Here is a 20,837-nt window from a genome sequence, read left to right on the forward strand (position 1 = left end):
AAAAAAAAAAAAAGAAATGGACAAAATTCACTTAGCATTTTAAAATGCTGAGTGTTGAGGCTATTTTATTCTGAAGAAGTTTAAAGCTGTAACCAGAAATCATTTCAAGCTGCACTGTGAGCATTTGTCCCACTGTGACTACACATTTGCAAATATCGATTGTTTGGGGGTAGGAGTAAGGCAAATAAACCATGGATTGGAGTTGTACCTTAATCAGTAGAGTGTTTGACTTCTATACATGACGTCCTGAGTTCAATACCCAGCACTGAATCTAAGCTTATTGTGATAGCACATGCCTTTAATACCAGTGCTTCACAGGGGAAGGCAAGAAGATCATAGTTCAAAGTAATCTCTGACTGCACAGAAAGAGTTCAAGGCCAACCGGGGTAAGATTGAGGACACTCTGGACTGTATTGAACACAGTCTCAAGAAACTTGTGAAACCTAGCTTATGTCAGCCAGCCAATGACTTCTGCTGGTATAATTCTCCATCATAGAATGAGGTACGCTTGAACCTAACTTAATGTCCTAACCTCTTTCCTCTTTCTACTTGGTCACCGTTTTTCTGTAATGTCCTCTTTATAGGGACTTTTCCAGTAATCTCCATACTCTGAATTTGTTTAACCATTTCTACTTTGCATGTTCATCGTTTCTGGGCACATCTGTCCAAAATGAGAAAATGGGACAGGAATGTTTGGTCTGTGACAGAATGTTATGTCCCCAGGTCTTGGCTCCAGTTGGATTTCCCAGTTGTTGGGGATGTTAAGGTAGCCACAGGGACAAGGCTGCATTGAGTGATAGCAGTGCTTGCTTGGCTCAAAAGTACTTCCCTGGTAAACCTCTCCTTGGCTTCTCTCATCAGCTCATAGATTACCTGAGAAAGAAAATGGGAAGAGGCAAATGTTTGATATAGAGACCCCAATTTCAATGGGAAAGCTCCATTCATACTACAACTGCCCATTGAGATCTCAAGGACAACATTGGCTTCTTCTCTGGCCAAGGTGTGTGTGTGGTTATTGAGTTTCTCTAGTGGGTAACACACACTCATGTTTCCATGAACAGAGGCCATGAAGTCCTGGAGAATCCGATGTGCTCCCCTAGGACCTCCTCACACCTAGGCTCATGCAACACAGCCCCATCAGTCCCTGTGCTACCTGCCCCTCGAGTTCTCTCTACGTAGCACATCTCAGCCCACAGCTGGTCCCCTGAGTACTAGCTTGGTGATTCCAACTCAGACCCCTCTCATCTCCTCTCTTTATGAACATGGAACTTCTGGCAGGCGCCGTTCACTGAGGCTCTAGATTTTCCCCTTTGAAAAATCTAAGTGAAAGTAAAAACCAAGATGAATGTGATTGCTGCCTGTTTCTTCCTCTTCTGCTTCCTTCTCATTCTCTCCCTTTTCCCCACCCTCAACCACACTCCCATCCTCTTCTCCATCCATGTATTGATCCCTATCGCTATCCTCACCCCATCTCCATCTAGCTCCATCTCTTATCTCTATCCATCTCTAGCCCCACCCCATCCTCATCTCCATCCTCCTCCCAATCCTTATTCTTATCTCCACCCACTTCCCCATTCCTATCTTTATACTCATCCTTATCCTCACCCCATCTCCATCCCCACCCTCTCCTCATCTGCATCCCAATCTCCATCCTTATATTCATCCCCACCCTCTTCTCCATCCCTAACATCACCCCATCCCCACCTACCTCCATCTCTACCTCCATCCATTCCTACCTCTATCCTCATCCCAATCTCATTCCTATACTCTGCAGTACTGTTAGCACAGTACTGCAGAGGACCCTGACTACAAACCCATTTTTCTTCCCTCTGGTTTCCACTGAAGTGATATGGAAGCAACACTGTTCCTTCTCACAAGCAAACCCTGGTGTTCTCAGAATAATCAACTGCAGAGGGTGATGTGCAAGAGAACATGTGAGAATGGAGGTCTAAGGGGAGCCACTCTGTGGACAGTATGAAGGTTTAGGAGGGGAGGGAGGAGGTGAAACATAGCAAGCAAGCTTCCTCCTTTACCCTTTTCCTGAGCTCCACATGGGCTTTAAGTTTCTAGTGGATCTTCCATCCAAGGTCTGATATCAGACCTATTTCTAAGAGTATAAAACCTTCTTCCATAGAGAGAAGACATGGCATGTATGTGAGTGTGTAAATGAGTGTACTTGTCCCTGGTCAGGTGTCCATGAGCATAATGTATATGTATACTTACAGTTGAGAAGTGATTAGAACTAAATAGAGTGAAGTTGGTCAGTTCACAGGGCAGTCACACTGTGATACAGAGAGTGTCAGTGTGATCAAGCCTGGGGTAGAAGAGGTAATCACAGAACAGACTCTTGCCTGATGTGCCCTAGTTAGTCAGGGCACAGGTGTGCAAGTGTGCAACAGTGTGCAACAGAGAACACTGGTTATAACTCTTCCAAAAGGTATTTTTTTATGTTTGATATCACAAGATAGTAACAATGCTTCTCTTTCTTCCTTACAAACCCTCCCACTCACCCCTCCCCACTCTTCTTCAAGTTATTAGCCCCCCTTTCACTAATTGTTATTGCATACATATATGCATACACGCATGGATTCCTAAATAGGATCTGTTCGTTCTGTATCATGTGAGTTGTATATGTTTTCCGGGCTGAAAACTTGACACTGGACAACCAAATGGTCACAGGGGATATTTCTATGTTAAACTTTCTAAATTTAAAAATATCACTTGGTCTTGAAAAACTTTAAAAAGAAAACAGATTCAAGGTTGGGTGGGTAGAGGAAGGAGGTACGTTTGACAAACTTGGGAGAGGTGGTGAGTGTGAACACAACTCTCAAAGGGACTAATACATTTTAACAATTACTAATAATACATAGTGGAAAAATTATGAATTTTTCCACTATGTATTATTTTTCTTGTTCATTCCTTTTAGTCAAATTTAATAGACTTTTAAAGAATTTCCTATATAAGCCCTGGATCTTACCACTTCCCTCTCCCAATCCCTTCTTTTCCCTCAGAATTCATTATATCTTTAATATTATTGTTACTATATGAATATTCACACATGTATATCTAATCACTGTGTTCATTCAGCTCTGCACATATGTGTATTTATCCAGGGATGACCACTTGGGACTAGTTAACTAGGATGGGGCTTGTTTCTGGAGAAACGGATTCTCTCTTTCAGCAGCTAATGATGTAGCTCTTTATCTAGGAGTATCATCATGTAGAATTTCCCCTGCCCTTGTTGGCTTGCCAAATGGTGTTTCCATTGTACTGGTTTTGTTCAGGCATAAGAGCTCATGGTTGTATTTTCTCTGTCATTTTGAGGGGGTCATAGTCTCTCAACAGATGTCCTGGTCCTCTTGCCACCCTCTCTTCCATGATTCCCCTGAGCCTTGGGGGTGGGGATTGCATTGGGATCTCAGTTGTGGGGCTCTATCAGCCCTTTATATTTCCTGCCTGTTGATCAGGTTTGTCTCTCTGTAACAGTCTCCAACTGTTCCAAAAAGAAGCATCTTCTTCGATGATGATCAAGAGACACGCCTATCTGCAAATTTCACTGTGTGTTTTCTAATTTCGTTTGTGAGCAACCGAACTTAATACCTGATCACAGTATTTATTGTGATCAGTATTTATGGGTGCTGCAGACTCTGATCTTCCTCTTCATATGGACAGTTTTGTAAAACATTTCAAGCTGATCTCCCTCATGTTCTACAGGAAGCCCATAGCTTCCCAATGCTTGCCTCCTCTCCTCCACATGAGGAAATGCATCTTCTAAATGTATTCTAATCTAACATGACTCTATGAACAAAAGTTCCCAGCATGCATCTCTTAAACACCAGGCTAAGTTATCCACAAACTTCTTTTTGTGTATTCTGGTGTACATTGTCAAATAATTGCAAAGGGGCACATATGCCTTCCCATCTAGAGAACTGCACGTCCTTTTGCTGTCATCTGGGTTTCTGTAGAATTATACTCTTGCTTTGTGATATCCAGGCCAATGGATCTTTCAGTAAAGAAGGGCAGTTCATAAATTAAGAGAGGTGCTTTTCCACAGCCTTGTTATGGATGATGTAGAAGCAGAAAATCCAGACTTGACTTAGGAGTTTATGTGAGTAGATGCATTTGAGGTGACCTAAGTCTCCCCATGGAAGACAGAGGGGTCTTTCTGGGACTGGATAGGGCTTGTTTTCATCACACTGATGTGAACTGGGAACTCCCAAGAGTGGGGGAAGAAAGTTCTCTTTTGTTGGGAGGTAGGATAGACGTTAGCTGTGCCAGGTGAAATGATTGTGGTCTGTGTTGTAGAGTCACAAGGGGCTGTGCTCACAGAGCAGGAAATTGAGAGGCCTGGAAGAATAAATCCCAAGCGGGACATCTGGATGGCCTATAAGGAGATACAAGATTGGGGAAGGGTTGACTGTGTAGAAAAATAATAACCAAGGTTTGGAGGGTTGTTCCCAGAGGTTCCCTGTTTGTAAAACAGTATAGAAATCTGACCTAAGAAAGCATACTCACTGAGAAATTGTCATTCTTTACATGAAGGAAACCTCCTGTAGTTGGTTTCAGTGAAGAAACTGCATCCTGCAACATTGAGCCCAGACTGTGATTATAAAAATAAGGGTTTCCTATCAGCTTTGCAAATCAGACTCCTTCTTGGCACACATTCACAATCCTACACTCAGTTCATGTGTTCCAATAGCCAATTTAAAGTCCCCATTCCTCTCTTCAGGACCTTAAAGTAACATAACACCCAGAAGTGGACCAAAGGATGTTATACTGGCAGGAACAGCCAAGAAGGCAGAGGCTTGACAAGGTGAAGGGATTCCTGACCAGTCTGCCTAGAACTGGGAGCCTTGGTGATGGAGGGCAATGGGTCAGCCAAGTTGCATATGGAAGATGTCATCTTGCAAGTGTGTGAGCAGGGATGAAGGCATAGCATCTCTTGCCAGGGATCAGGGACAAAGCGTTGTAAATAAGTCCACAAAATAGGAAAATGGATGGCCATGGGGGGAGATTTGGGGGTTCTGCCAGAAGCTTGGAAAACAAGCAGGTGCCTCATGACACTCCTGTACAAGTCTGGGATAGAAAGATAAAAGAGTGGAGTCCACAAGAAACTAGAATTGCAAAAGAGGAAGAAGTGAGAGCCTGTATCTGGAAGACTCCTGGGGCAGAAGGTCAGAGGGTGGAAGGGGAGGACAAAGGGTGGGTGGGGGTGAGCCCGAGCTTCGGATGACCAGCTGGCTCCTGCTGAGCAACCTGAAGCTTGTCTTTGACAAGCAAGACAGAGTACTGATGAAACATTCGTCCTGAGAGATAAAATTGACCAGAAAAATCGCAATTTATAAGAAATACACATAAGTGCCTTGGTAGGGAACTGTGAGAACTTTTATGACCATTTTCTGTGAGTTGTAGCTTCCTGCGCTTTCCCCGCCTTTGGAAAGGGCAGTGTATTTTAAAGGAGTGAAACAATTTACCCTTTGTTTGACCTCCATTGTTACAAACTTATTTTTTAGACCATGGAACTGTGAAAACAAACAAACTTTTGAGACTTTTGCTTTGAGTAGTACTGATATGGGCTTGTGTCCTACCAACACAATCCTGATGGATTTTTATTTTGTGATATTTGCTTCTAACGTGTTATTGAATACTCTCGATATATTATCAGTGGTATCTTACTTAGACTGTAGACTGTTCTCATAGGTACATCAATGTGGGTGAAGAAATCTGCTTATAATTTTATGAACATATAAGTGGCACTCCTATAATCAAGCTTCTAAATCCATGTGTTTTATTATTTCTTTTATTCACTGAGATTATAATATAGTTACATTATTTCCCCTTTCCTTTTTTCCTAATGGATAATTTCCCTTACTCTCATTCTTGACTCTTACTCAAATTCTTTGCTTCATTATTCAAAGTTATTTTAGCATTTATTTCCCACAAACTTCGGTACTAATGTCGTATAATAGGGCTTTTGGCATGCTCCCTATTACTCTACAGTAATCAAAGCCAATGGTTAATTACACAAGGAAGTGGCTATAAACCCTTTCCATGTATCAGATAAATGACTGGCTAGTTGTGTCCCTAAAGCAACTTCACCAGCTTCTCCCTCAAATGATCATGGCTACTCAGTTTCACTAGCAATGGGGAGACTGTTGGCAAGGGACAGGTAACGTATGACAAACCAGGGCGGAACAGCAGTTAAACTCTCCTTTGTAAACTTTTGGGGAGACTTGGTCAGCACACTAAAAACTCCTCCCAGTGGTTCTTGGGCTACATGGGTGGGGCTGACATTCTTCTGAATTTATTCTGGGGCACACTGATGGGGATGGATAGGGGCCTTTCGAGGATCCAGAACCAACACTTGTTTGTTGAATTACGACAAACAAAATAACACAGTCCAATCAATCAATCAATCAATCAATCAATCAATCAAGGGAAGACAGTGAACACTGGTCAAGCATCAGTATATCCTCTACTAGAAAAGTTTTCTAAGCCATGGCAGGGAAATCGCAGCATGTAGTTATCTTGTAGAACAGAAGGACATATGAAGAAGGCCCTCTCCACTCCTGAGACACCCATGTGCTGGCCCTGAGAGCCAGACCCTCCAAGTCTATCAGCAGAAAAGGGGATATAAAGTAGCTAGGGCAGGGATGGAGAAGGCATGGCCAGCTCTTTGTTTGAAATCACTTCTAGAACTTATCCTGTGCAGAATCAAGGAAATAAAATTAATGAAAATACTTTTAACTAACAATAAATGATCAGTCACAATCCCAGAGATGGACGGAATCAGTGGCAGTGGATGGCTGAGATAGATAGCCTTGAACTTAACTTAAATGCATAGGGACACACAAATTACATGTGCATCACACATGCACAGATACAGACACATGCATGCACACAGGCATTCTCTCTCTCTCTCTCTCTCTCTCTCTCTCTCTCTCTCTCACACACACACACACACACACACACACACACACACCTCTCTATTACATCAGCTTGTCTATCTTCGAAGCCTGAGTCCGGGTTTTACGATGGGATGTTGTCCTGCTCCTGGGACCTCAGTTGCTGTGATCTTGTTTAGGTCATAGACACTCTCTGCTCTGTTTGGTTAATGTCTAAGTTGACATTATGTGTATTTTGCCTTTGGAGGATGAGCTTTTCCCAGCTGCAACCAGGTGCCTGCATACATCCCAGAATGTTTCCTTAGAGATGGAAGACTTAAGCTCTCACCAATAAACTTAGCGGTAGGAACAGCACTAAGTTACCAGCTCCCTAACAAAATGGGATACGACATACGGGCTGGGTGAAGCTTAATCAAAATAATCTGTGTTCACTGCTTGCATTTCCCAAATAAATTAATAACCATTTTCACGGGGCTGTACGGTACCAAGCTGTTCTGAAACAACAGACCCAGTGTAGTCATTCTCATTCGGGATGAATTAATCCGGCTCTGAAAGGGAAACTAGAAGAAATTATTTACAGAAATTTATATGTCTCCTGAGGATGTACAGTATATTTCCAAATACTCTGAGTTACGTTTCTTCCAATATATGAACCACACCACAGATGGGCCATACTGTAGCAAAACTTTTCCCACAACGCCTTTATGAAGAAGAGAGAAACTGCTGGAAACAGAATGGTGTAGGGAAAGCACCACTGAGTCAGTGGGAAAACAGCTTTGTTTTATTTCCCTGGGGTGACTTCATTTAGCCCAGATAATTTAGAAAGTGTGTGTGTGTGTGTGTGTGTGTGTGTGTAACCAGAATGATAACAGTGTTTGCCTTTGAAAACATTTCCACTCACAATTATACCTATTAATGGGTCAGACCTTTGAGACTTTCCAACGCAAAGTGATAAAAATAATCCATAGAGGTGAAGTTAAGTCTAATGAACAAACACCAACAGAATCTGGATGGCTGAGATGTCAGGGAAACGATTCAGCCGTCCAAAGGAATCAAAGGTGCTGAGATGGATGGCTGAATCCCACCTTGAGGCACAAAGAGGGTGTCTTTGAAAATTGCCAGGGAGAATGGATGGCCTCTAGGATGAGGAAAAGTCTCAGAACTTAAATGTTTGGGCCCCTACTCTATCAGTCAGTCAGCATCCCACAGACCGGTGCCCAGAAGCATGGATTTACAATTGCTGGTGAGTCTCTGAGCCACTGAAATGAATGCCCGTGAACCCTCCTAGGACCTCATCCTACAAATACAGCTAAAGTTGCCTAAAGGGGGGGAAGACAATGGCTCTTGCACTTTATCAAAAACGAAGGAATCATTTTCTGGATTTACTAACCTTCCCAGACATCTCAAGACATTTTCTTTCTTCATGCAAAGAAGACCTGGGAGCCATTGGTGCTAACTGGTCCTGACATAAATCAGAGAATCTGCCTTACTTTCATGGAGGGAGGTCAGCTGGGAAGCAGGATTCCTGGTCGAGGAAGGTGTTTGCTCCACGTTGCCCTGTGAATTGGCATGCATGCTGTCACTTTTCTCCTTAGATTCTACACTTCATAACTTAGAAAGAAGAGCCTTCGTTCCACGACACCACCCCTCACTGTGTAAAAATCCTCCTATTTGTCTTACCTTGGAATCAGGGCCTTTAACCACCACACATTTATAATGATGAGACTCCACATTCAGTTGCTGGAGTGGTCAGCATGCTGGGAACTTCCCAGGACCCATGCTGAGTTTTGAGATTGCACTTCGAATAGCTATAAAATCATCATTCCTGTCTTAAGACATATTGGTTTCCATTGCTAACATTTTAAAGATGTTCTTCATGCACCTCTGGGGTTTGAAACAGTGGGAAGCCATGAGAATCACTTGGAAGTCATCCTGTCCGCCCACATCAGCAACAATGCGATGAGAAACATATATGTATTACATTGCACTCTCAGGAGCTAGAAAACAGACAAGGAAGATAATATTGCTCTCCCTCTGCAAACTGTCAGGGCTATGGAGTAGAAGAGGGCAGGGTTAAACCATCATGAAGAAATAGTCTAGAAGACACTCCTTCTAGCTCATAATTCTCCACCATTCCTTAACTAGTTCAGACACTAAACTTCAGAGAACTATATGAAATGTAACTCACCCACCAGCCTTCACATCTGAGGGCTCATAGGAGTCTCATGGAGGGGCATCATCTTACTTGAGCATTCTCTGATGGTCTGAGTATTCTTGGTCCAGGAAGTGGCACAATTAGGAGGTGTGGCCTTGTTGGAGGAAAGGTGTCATTGTGGGTGTGGGCTTTAAGACCCTCATCCTAGCTACCTGAAAGCCAGTCTTCTAGCTGCCTTCATAACATAAAGTGAAACTTTAACTCCTCCAGTCCCACATCTGCCTGGATGATGCCATGCTCCCACCTTGATGTCGATGGACTGAACCTCTGAACCCATAAACCAGCCCAATTAAATGCTGTACTTATAAGAGTTGCCTTGGTCATGGTGTCAGTTCACAGCAGTAAAGCCTGACTGAGGCACAGTCTTACCCTTTGGCATTAGCCAGTGTTAGAGAAAGAGAGTGGTGAAAGCTAAGGATGACTTGGGTCTGAATGTGTTGACATGAAAGAGTCATGAAAGAGAAAAGAAACTGGGGGGGCACCAGGGGAGGGGGAATAAAGGGGAGCAGGGGGCAGTGGTTAAGGGAGAGGGCAGGGGAGGGGACAAGAAGGAGGGGGTAGAGTGGCAGGAGTCAAGGAGGAGGGGACAAGGGGGAGAGGGCAAGAGGAGGGGGTGGAGGATGAGGGGGGAAGGGCAGGGAGAGAAGGGGAGAGGGGAAGGGGGAAGAATGGAGGGGTAGGGGCCAGGGGCCAGGGGATAAGAGAGGGTATGGGGCAAAAGAAACCGCAAAACAAAGTTTACATGTTTTTTATGCTAGTCAAAATAAAAAATGGGGAAAATGAAACGGATAAAGGAATTGTTTCAAAAACCAAAACGAATAGAGCAAAAGCCAAAACCTAAAAGCAGTACAAGGGCATTAAGGAAAATTCTCCAAATGTCACAAACAGAACATGAGCAAGACTGTGGCTCATCCATAATTCTGTCATCAATGGTGTGACACTATGTAACTTCCTTTCTGAGACACGAGCTCTGGGGGTACTGGTTAGCTCATATTGTTGTTCCACCTATAGGGTTGCAGACCCCTTCAGCTCCTTGAGTACTTTCCCTAGCTCCTCCATTGGGGGCCCTGTGTTCCATCCAATAGCTGACTGTGTGCATCCACTTCTGTGTTTGTCAGGCACTGGCATAGCCTCACAATCAGGGTCCCTTAAGCAGAATTTTTCTGGCATGTGCAATAGTGTCTGGGTTTGGTGACTGATGATGGCATGGATCCCCAGGTGGGGTAGTCTCTGGATAGTCCATCCTTTCATCTTAGCTCCAAACTTTGTCTCTATAACTCCTTTTATGGGTATTTTGTTGCCTATTCTAAGGAGGAATGAAGTATCCACCTGTTGGTCTTCCTTATTTTTGGTTTTCTTGTGTTTTGCATATTGTATCTTGGGTATTCTAAGTTTCTGAGCTAATATCCACTTATCAGTGAGTGCATATCTAGTGACTTCTGGGCATATACCCAGAAGATGTTCCAACTGGTAATAAAGACACATGCTCCACTATGTTCAAATCAGCCTTATTTATAATAGCCAGAAGCTGGAAAGAACCCAGATGTCCCTCAATAGAGGAATGGATACAGAAAATGTGGTACATTTACACAATGGAGTATCACTCAGCTATTAAAAACAATGAATTTATGAAATTCTTGGCCAAATGGATATATCTGGAGGATATCATCCTTAGTGAGGTAACCCAGTCACAAAAGAATTTTCATTCTTGATCTCAACAATAGATGGCTCTGCTCCGGGTCATTGGCTTGTATTCTCTACTTCTGTATCCCATGGACTCCTCTTTGTCTTACTGGGAGTTTCCATGGCTGTGAAGAGACACTATGACCATGGCAACTCTTATAAAGGAAAACATAATTGGGACTGGCTTACAGTTCAGAGGTTCAGTCCATTATCATCATGGCAGAAAGCATGGCAGCTTGCAGGCAGATTTGGCGCTAGACAGGCAGACCTGGTGCTGGAGAGGAACCCAGAACTCTATATCCAGGTAGGTGGGCACAGGAATAGAGTGGGGCACTGCCTCTGACTTCTGCTTCTGAAACCTCATACCCTAGTGTCACACTCCCTCCAGAAGGGTTACACCTATTCCAACACGGCCACACCTCTTAATAGTGCCATTCCCTGTGGGCCCATGGGACCATTTTTATTCAAAGCACCACAAGCCTTAGCTTAGTCTTGGTTGAATGCTAACACATGGGACTCCTGCCCTGGCTCTTTCTCTGAGTGATATGCATTGTGCTCATTTCACTATCGACCATGAACATGGAAGGTTCCGACTCTGAGTGAATAAAACACGATGTGGCTTGTTGCCACTCCCCCTTCTTGGTTTATGTCCATGATTCTGCTCCTCTAGACAAGATTGATTTTTTTTTTTTAACCTCAGATTTCGACTCCTCTTCTGTAGCCATTCCTCCTTTGTAGGAAACTGGACACAATACTCCCTCATTGCCTATTTCCTTATACCTAGTCCTTGGTGTGTCAGTGTGACCAACTCTGCTGAAAGGACTCAGCAAGCAGTGGACAAAGGACAGTCACAGTGCAAGTGACTGAGAATAGCGTGAGGTCCCAGTGGTGATCAGAATCCATGTGCTTTGGGTGTGTGGCAGCTAATCTTACATCAACTTAACATACAGGCTGGAGTTATCCGAAAGGATGGAGCCTCAATTGAGAAAATGCCTGTATAAGATCCAGCTGTAGGGCATGTTCTTAATGATTGGTGCCTGAGGGCCTAGCCCATTGTGAGTGGTGCCATCCCTGGTCTGGCAGTCCTGAGTTCTATGCAAGCCATGTAGAACAAGCATTCTTCCCATGACTTCTGCTTTAGCTCCTGCCTCCATATTCCCATCCTGTTTGAAACCCTTCCCCGACTCCCTCCGAACAGCAATAGGGAAGCGTAAGCCACATAAACCCTTTCCTCTCCAAGTTTCTTCTTGATCATGGTGCTTGATTATAGCAATAGAAACCATCACTATGGTAGGGTGCCTAGCAAGAGGCACCGATGGTGGCTTCTGCCACAGATGAAACCAGAAATACATAGATTGTTCAATTTAAAGAGGAAAAAAAACCTCTTCAGCAGGTTTTTTCTTGTGGCAGACACTGGCAGTGTGACGGCATAAAAGCTCACTGCAGCAAGCCTCAGGGACTTCGTGGAGTGTGCTGAGGGACTGAGTGCTCACAGGTGGAAATTTTCAGAGGAAGACAGCAGTGTGAATCATGTGGAGAGAAGGACAAACAGTGGCAAACACCATGCAGAGAACAGGCCAAGGAAGACGAGGGCTTGATGGGTAGGAATGCCAGAACTGGAGTCTGTGGGCAGCCGAGCCGGAACTCATTATGTGAGACACCTTTTACTCTTCAGCTGTGTGGCTCAGCACGCAGCTCCCACTGCAGTGTAGGCTCTGCCATCATAAAGTGTGGATTTAAATCTTTGTTTGTTTTTCATATATATCCTGGGGTAGAAAACCAAAATTGAACGTCGCGCAAAAGATTAATTCAGAAATGGTAACGTAGAGACGCTCTGATCAAGCTGCTGAAAGATCAATCGATGGTCTGTGCCGAGGAAGCCCCCCCAACTCAACCTGACAGAGCACTGGTCGCAGATCATTCATCTGTGCGAACCCCAGACCCACAGAGCACTGATCTGGTCACAGACCATCCATTCCTCTGTGTGCACCCCATCTTGAGAATCATCGCAATTCTACCTTTCTTCTGATATATTTGTGTGTGTTTGCTTAAGGCTGAGATTTTGTGAAATAAAGAGAATATTGTCCCTTATCATGGCTACATTTATGGCCTTGTTAGAGCAGCGGAAATAAGTATTTCAAGGCTGTGATATGCCTCAGAGGAAGTGTGTTAGCCTAGCAAAAGTGAGGCCCTGAATACATTCTTCTGTCTGCCGAGGGCATGCATATGCACATGCACATGCTGCACACACAGGCACATAGGTAAGAACTCATATCACATGTATTTTAAGGCTTGTTCTTTCTTCTTCGCTGTGTAGAGGCCCCAGTTAACCTCTATATCCAACATGGAATTTTTCAATTTTTCCTTATATTCTTAAATGTGTTTCTACTCTCTCTCTCTCTCTCTCTCTCTCTCTCTCTCTCTCTCTCTCTCTCTCTCTGTGTGTGTACTGCATGTACACAGGTATTGCAGAGGCCAGAAGAGGACCTTGGAGGCCATGGAGATTGTGAGCTACCTGACATGGGTTCTAGGAAGCAAATATGAGTCCTTCAGAAGAACCACATGTGCCCTTAACCATGGACCCATCTCCCCAGTCCCACTTACCCTAATTTTAAAAGCACAGCCTACATGTGTCCTTTCTGTTGCTTATTCTTGGGTGAAATGGTTAAGAATGAAAATTTCTGGTGAAACTTTCTTTAAATGTAGAATTTTTAAAATATTAACATTTGTCCTCAAATTAAATCATATGTATGTATTTACATGTGTATTTTATGTGTATATACTAATATATATGCATAATATTTTCTCAAACTTTCCTTCTCTGCAGGGAGATATTCTTGCAACCACTGTTGATCGTCTTCGCAGTTGGAATTCTCTGTCCAGTGTGTCCAGAGTGGAGAAGTGCACATGTACACACAGTGAGCGCATACATACAGCATCTCTGGACACACTGGACACAGTGGGAAGAGGAAGAGCCAGAGAACAGAGCTTTCCGAGGGCCAAGGGTGTGGAAGGCAGCAGCTGCGATCTATCTGAAGTGGCCCCTGACACATGGGCTTATTAAATTAAATGTATTGGCACAGAAACGTGGGTGACTGTCATGAGTTGAATATGAATCAAGGGCTCACATCCTGACTCATTCATGCATCAAGCTCTGTCTTTCTGGAGGTGACAGTCATCTGATCCCCTGACCTCAGTCTCCTTTGAGGTACTCACCACATGCCCTGAGCTTGCATCCTGCAGATCTATCTTATCCCTATCTCTGAAGGCCTCATGGATGTGCTATCCATTTCTTTCACAAAACTTGGCAGATTACCCACCCCTCCCATGGAACTAACGCTCAATGTGGAATCTTAGACTCTATGTCTCCAACTCTGTCCATTGTTGGATATATTGAAGGCGTCATAATGACATCAGTAAAGGCCCTGGGAAGATACCAGGAACCTAAATAGAACTCTACACCTCGGCATGCAGAAAGCCAGATCTCTAGGAGAGGCCGACCCTATTTCAGATCAGGTGTCTGGTTCTCAGTCAGAATTTGGGAACCTAAGTCTCCTCTGGTACCTGTTGTGACTCTCTGGCAGTCTGAACCCCAAGGATTGCCGCACTGGGTAGGAAGGTGTACTCTACACAGACACAGCTGTTGTATTAGTCAGGGTTCTCTAAAGTCACAGAACTTGTGGGTAGTCTCTACATAGTAAAGGAATTTATTGATGACTTACAGACTGCAGTCCAACTCCCAACAATGGTCAGTAGCAATGAATGGAAGTCCAAGGATCTAGCAGTTGCTTAGTCCCACACAGCAAGCAGGCGAGAGAGAGAAAGAGAGAGAGAGAGAGAGAGCCTTCCTTCTTCCAATGTCCTTATATAGTCTCCAGCAGAAGGTGTAGCCCAGATTAAAGGTGTGTGCCACCACACCTTTAATCCCAGATGACCTTGGACTCAGAGATTTCCCTGTCTTAATATTCTGGAATCCATAGCCACTATGCCTCAAGATCTCCATACCAAGATCCAGGTCAGAAACTTCTATCTCCCAGCCTCCAGATTAGGGTCACTGGTGAGCCTTCCAGTTCTGAATTGTAGTTCATTCCAGATATAGTCAAGTTGGCAACCAGGAATAGCCACTACAGCTGTATAGGCTTAGATTTTTTTTCAAAACCTACTTTAATTATGGTTCTTCAATGCTTCCACTTCCCTTCTGGCTCACCACCCACCAGAGGTAGGGGAAAAGAAAGGTTAATAGGAAGTGGGGACTGTGGACCTGTTTAGAAATAGTTCTTTAGGGCAATTCCAATCCTTGTTGTCAGCAATCCAGTCCACTAGAAAACACCAAACATGAACCAGTAGCTTCAGCTTGATCCAGAAGAAACTGCAAGGCCCCACAGAAGCAGCAAGAAGCAGCAGTAACACCAAGTTCTTTGGTGTGCTTCTCTTTATGAAGTCATGACAAGCCAAGGCCAGAGAAGAAGGCAAGGTGAACCAGTGCAAGAGCAATGTCCCCTCCAATGTCTGTTGGGTCATACTAATACTCTCTCCAAACACCATGTGTCCTCTCAAGTGTTGGCTCCATCGAAACGTCATGTGCCCTTTCACAAAACAGCTTACAGGAAAACACTGTGAGTCTGTTCTCAGCAAAACATCCTCTCATTTTTCAGTTTCCAGAAAAATATCACATGACACAACTGAGTCTCCAACGAAACCAGAAATTCCCACTTCACGGCTGCGACAGGATTCAGATTCGGGCATGTCCAGCCCAGGCCAGCCGGAACACAGTGTCTATCCTGTGTGGTGTATAAGCCACTTTCAGCATATCTTTTCTCTGACTGAGACTCAGGTAGCCAGGCCCTCCATCCCCATGTGTATCCAGGGAAACCGCTGGGTGCTGGACCAAGCCCGTCTCAGTCACAAGGATCTCTCCTCGAGCTTTCTCAGAAAAAGCTGTGTTGTCCCTTTTCTGGCACATCATTCATAACCTGACTCCGGGCTCATTTGTCCAGGTTGCATTGAAGATCTCCATCCCAAGGGTCACTCTAGAGACTGAGTCTCCATTAGATCTGTTGAGAAAGTATTCTAAGCACCTCTTTTACAGGTGGGGGGATTCTGGCCCCAGGATGATGGGTTTGATAATGGCACTGTGCCCAACTTGGGCAGATGTAATTTGGCAGCATATCTGTAACCACAGATCCTCACACTCTGGCTGGAAGACATCATGGAACATGCAGAGTGATGCAGGATCACTGTTGATGTCAGAGTGAACACAGAGACTGTGGTGTGGCTATGGAGGCAAAAACGTTGGGGCTTCCTGGTATATTAGTCAGGGTTCTTTAGGGTAACCAAGTAACCAAACTTATAGAACTCCCACCTTCCCCCCCCCCATGGAACTTATTAGGAGAACTTACAGACTGTGCTCCAGTTAATCTAATAATGGCTATTTAAGAATGGAAGTTCTAAGAACCCAGTAGTTGCTCAGCCCCTGAGGCTGGGTGTCTCAGCTGATCTTCAGTAAATGCCAGAATCCCCAAGATGCTCTAATGCCAGCGAAGGCAAGGACTTACTAGGAAGGGTGAGAACAGGCAGGTAAAGAGCAAAAGCTTCCTCCTTCCCACATCGATGATCTGGATGCAGCAGTGGTTAGGGCTCAGGTTAAAGTCCTTCTTCCCACATCGATGATCTGGATTAGATGTGGATCTTTCCACTTAAAATTAGGTAAAAGACAAAACCAAACTAAACTTTCACAGGTGAGCCTTCCTCGTTTGGGTTTTAGTTAATTCCAGATGTAGTCAAGAATACAGCAGAGAACACCCACTACACCTGGAACAGCCACCACACCTGGTTCCTAAAGAAAAGTGTGGATTTCTTTGAAGGATTCAAAGGCTGGTGAGGCGTCAGGGATCTCCGCCCAAGAACAAGAGATGCGGTACATTGTGATCTAGGATTCATGAGATAGACTGGGGAGGAGAACATGTGGGCAGGCCTTTCTAGGATGTTCTGGTTGTTGCTGTTAAGGTCACATCATGCAAAGGTCTGGGATTAAGACAGATACTGGTGGGTGCTATGAGGAGTTGTGATCAGGGGTTGATCGGTGTGGGTCCACTTGTCATGCATACGCCCAGTGTGGTGTTGTCCACACCAGAAAGTCCATTATGTTCAGACACACCGCCCCACTTTTCGCCTGACCTGCTGTTCCTCAGCTACATCAGGAAAAGTGATGAAGGACTCACCTTTTCACTTCCTGGAAACAGGATCAGGGAAGATTCCCTGCAGGATGTGCTGGACCAAGAACAGGAGAGGAGGGGTGTCAGGGGACAGACAGCGGGCTTTTCTCTTGTATCATATTCCAATACCTAGAAAGCACACGTTTCCTCAATCAGTCTTCCTTCAGGTGCAGAGAGTGACTGAGTGATGAGCAATCCTGGTGCAGCTGAGATGTGTGGGAGGGGTCTTCTGGGTAGGAATTCACTGCCAGGGCATCTTGGCTTTGCAGAGGGTTCTCTGGCTCAGCTCCATTTTCAACTGAGTCCCACCTCCGTCACCTCTTTGCTTTGAGGTCGTGGACTGTGATAGACCAGACTGATCGTCACCTGAACCCCATAGTGTTTATTCGGTGGAACCTGTGAGTATTTGTAGACTATTCCATCAGTGCCTGTCTGCTGAGTCCTGCCCTCTCAGGGCTGACGTGTGAACATCTAGCAAGCTGAACAGCATTCCTATAGAATTCGCATGGGTTGGAGGGTGGGAAAATCTGAGCAGTGTCCCAGATGAGAAACAGAGTCCAGAGAGACACAAGACAGGAGCAGAGAAGTCCCAGTCCAGATAGAAACAAAGGTCAGAGGGTGTCCACATAAGCCAAGAATGATGGGCACCCAGCAGAAGCAGAAAGGAACCGGCCTAGCGATCTTTGGAGTGAGTAGGGACCTGCCAGTGTTTTGATTATTCCAGTCTTCTTTGCTCCATAGCCCTAAGGAAATAGTTTATACTGTTGGAAGCTACCAATTTCATGGCGATTTGTTATGGTTGTGCTATGAAACAGCAGGGTATAGCACAGCACGAGCATTCATGGATCAAAGGAAAACTAAGCCAGGCAGTCTGGAGAGCAGAAATCTGTCAGCTGTGATCATGGCTCAGCTAACAGAGAAATTTAAAGTGCCTACCTTGAGCCACACATGGCTGTGCTAAGCACAGAAGGAAACCTGATGACCCCTGATTGCCACTGGCTCACATAGCCCCTTGATGCCAGAACGCATGCACTACGCATTCTCCCTGGAATGGAGTAGGACTCTGGGATTGAGCCTAGGAGGTGTGTGATGCTCTGGGTAGCATCCCCAAGTCAGGGCAGAGCCAGAAAGCTCCATCTATCTCACCTGGTGGCATATATATCCAGAAAGCTCCATCTATCTATCTCTCCTGGTGGCATATATATCCAGAAAGCTCCATCTATCTCACCTGGTGGCATATATATCCAGAAAGCTCCATCTATCTCACCTGGTGGCATATATATCCAGAAAGCTCCATCTATCTCACCTGGTGGCATATATATATATATATATATATATATATATATATATGCCAGGACCAAAGGAGATGTCATGCCAGCAAGCAAGGGATGGGGACCCTGCCCCTTTACTGTCTCATCCTAGTAATGGACTCTCTCCAACCCCAAGTGGCAGGGTGGCCTCATGCTGCTTTCAATTTCTTTATGTTGTTTTGGCCTGAGAAGGCATTAAAGTTACACATTAATCTCCAACTTTCTGGGAAAGGTGATTTAATGTTCATTTCAATATAACAAAAGAGAAATTTCATTTCTGCTAATAGGAGGTTAAGTCTTTCAAATACAAGAAAAAAGCAAGTTACCAAGACTGAATCCATCTAAGTACCAGATTAGGCATGGTATACATTCAAAACCCTGGGACCAATAGAGGGTCTATGGGACAGATCTGGTTCTACCCTCTTCAAGGGACATGATAGTCCAGGAGGAGAAGCCTTTTTGGTCTGGGGGTTCCTATAACTGAAGCATCTGAGTATTTTCTAGTCTTTGCTTCCCTCTGGTGGCCGAGCCTTGAAGTGCTTCAGTAAGATGTCCTCTATTGGCAAAGAGACTCAAACAAGGTCACTTGCCTGGGACTGTGTGTGTGTGTGTGTGTGTTCGTGGACTGGGAATGGGATCTAAGGTGCTCATGACTTTGGGGACAAAAAGCAGGCAAATGTGGAGCAGACTAGTAGGAGTCAGCCTCGGTCAGTGCCACAGCCTCTAGGCCAGAGGGTGACATCCTTATTGCATGATGATACCTTCCACAGCTTGGCTTCACAAGCAGTTCTGTGACTTGATTAGATGGACAATGAGTTCATGATTAGCAAAGCTATAAAAGAAGGACTGGGGCTTTAAGCTGGTGGCCCGTGGACTACCTCAGTAGATTCATTGAAGCCATTAGTGCCCATGGACCACCTCAATGGATTCCTTGAAGCCAATGGTTGGATTCACTCTCCTAATCTCTCAGTGTCTGGAGAAAGTATGAACACCTGAGGAGGTGGGTGCTCTGAGAAGATTTACAGTGGTTCTGAGGAAACCCTGAAAGGTGTTCGTACTCCAAGCTGGAGCTCACCCCTTGACCCTGAGAGTTTGCTCAGCAAGTCCAGAGGGATGGAACTCCTGATCTTGGGTCTCCTCTGGCTTGGAAGTATTCGTCATCACCAAGACACCTTTGCATCAAAGTCAGGGTCCTGTAGTATCCAGGTTTCTTGATAGAGAATCCTAGACCACAGATGAGCAGAGCAAGACTCCGAGTTATAGCAGGACCATCTCACCCACCAGAGATATAAATAACGACACGGAAGCTTGCTAACATTTAAAGGTTAGGCCTTTTGTTAGGCAGTCTCCCAACTACTCTAAACTTAACCCAACTAATCCTCACATTATGTCCAGTCGTGTGACCGACTCTATCTTTCTCCTGTCCATCCATTCACCTCTGCATCTGCCAGCTCTGATTCTTCTCTGATCCTTCCTCTCATCTTTGAATCTTCTCCCAGCCTTCCTCTCTCTACCTGGAATTTCTGCCTCCCACTTCCTGCCCAGCTCTTGATTACAGCCAAGCAGATGCAGGCAGGTGAGGAAGGATAATTATTTACAAAATATGAGTCCCGTGATGGGCCATAGAAATAACAATACTGAGTGGCTGCCAGTGTTTTGCTCTCTGCCAGGACAGAATTACAATTGAATATACAGAGACACACCTTCACACAAAGTACCCCGATACTGAGTGGTCTCCGTTGTGTTGACAAACCCACGGCACAGAGTCCTCGCTATGTGCTCCAGAGAACAGCCATGGGACTGGCTGCTGTAGTCAGCATAGAAAAGGAGACCTGGAGATCTCACTGACAGGGCTTGCTCATGGCCTTGTGATGGGCAGGGCCAACAGTGGCCTAGTCACAAGTAGGCAATATACCTGCAGAGCACTGGGCCCACATATTCCTTGTTGTGTTGGGCTTTAATTCCCACCTGTACCTGACACCAAGATTGGACCTGTATCCCCCATAATTGTCCAGAAGGGATCTTCAAGCATCAGTGAGAATGCTTAGCCTATCATCACAAAATGCTACTGTTATGAGAAGGGGGAAAAAGCAAACATGTCTTTTTTTAAATCTTTATGATCAAAAAGTTTATTTAAAGAGAAAGTAAAACATGAGACAAAACTACTTTTGTAACACTTTGAATTCTCTTAGTCAGCACACACAGGGCACCTCCGTGATGAGACATCTTTCTTACAAAATACTGACTTCCCTCTGGAGTCATCTGGGAGAGCGATGGATGGACAACACCATGTGGCAACATTTCAGGAGAGGCGAGCCTTGCACTACTCAGGGAGAAAATGAGAGTTGGAGGGAAAGGAGTTCCATGGGATACTATTCCCCCGTCTTTGGAATGGCTGACCATAGCCATTCCATTCCTCACCAAGTGACCGAGGCTGATGCGGGCACCTGGATGGAAATAACATGAATGCTTCCCCATCAAGCTCTGTGCCTTTATGAGACAGCATGGA

The sequence above is a fragment of the Mus pahari genome, chromosome 11 (genome assembly GCF_900095145.1).
Source record: "Mus pahari chromosome 11, PAHARI_EIJ_v1.1, whole genome shotgun sequence".
In the NCBI taxonomy this organism is placed as follows: domain Eukaryota; kingdom Metazoa; phylum Chordata; class Mammalia; order Rodentia; family Muridae; genus Mus; species Mus pahari.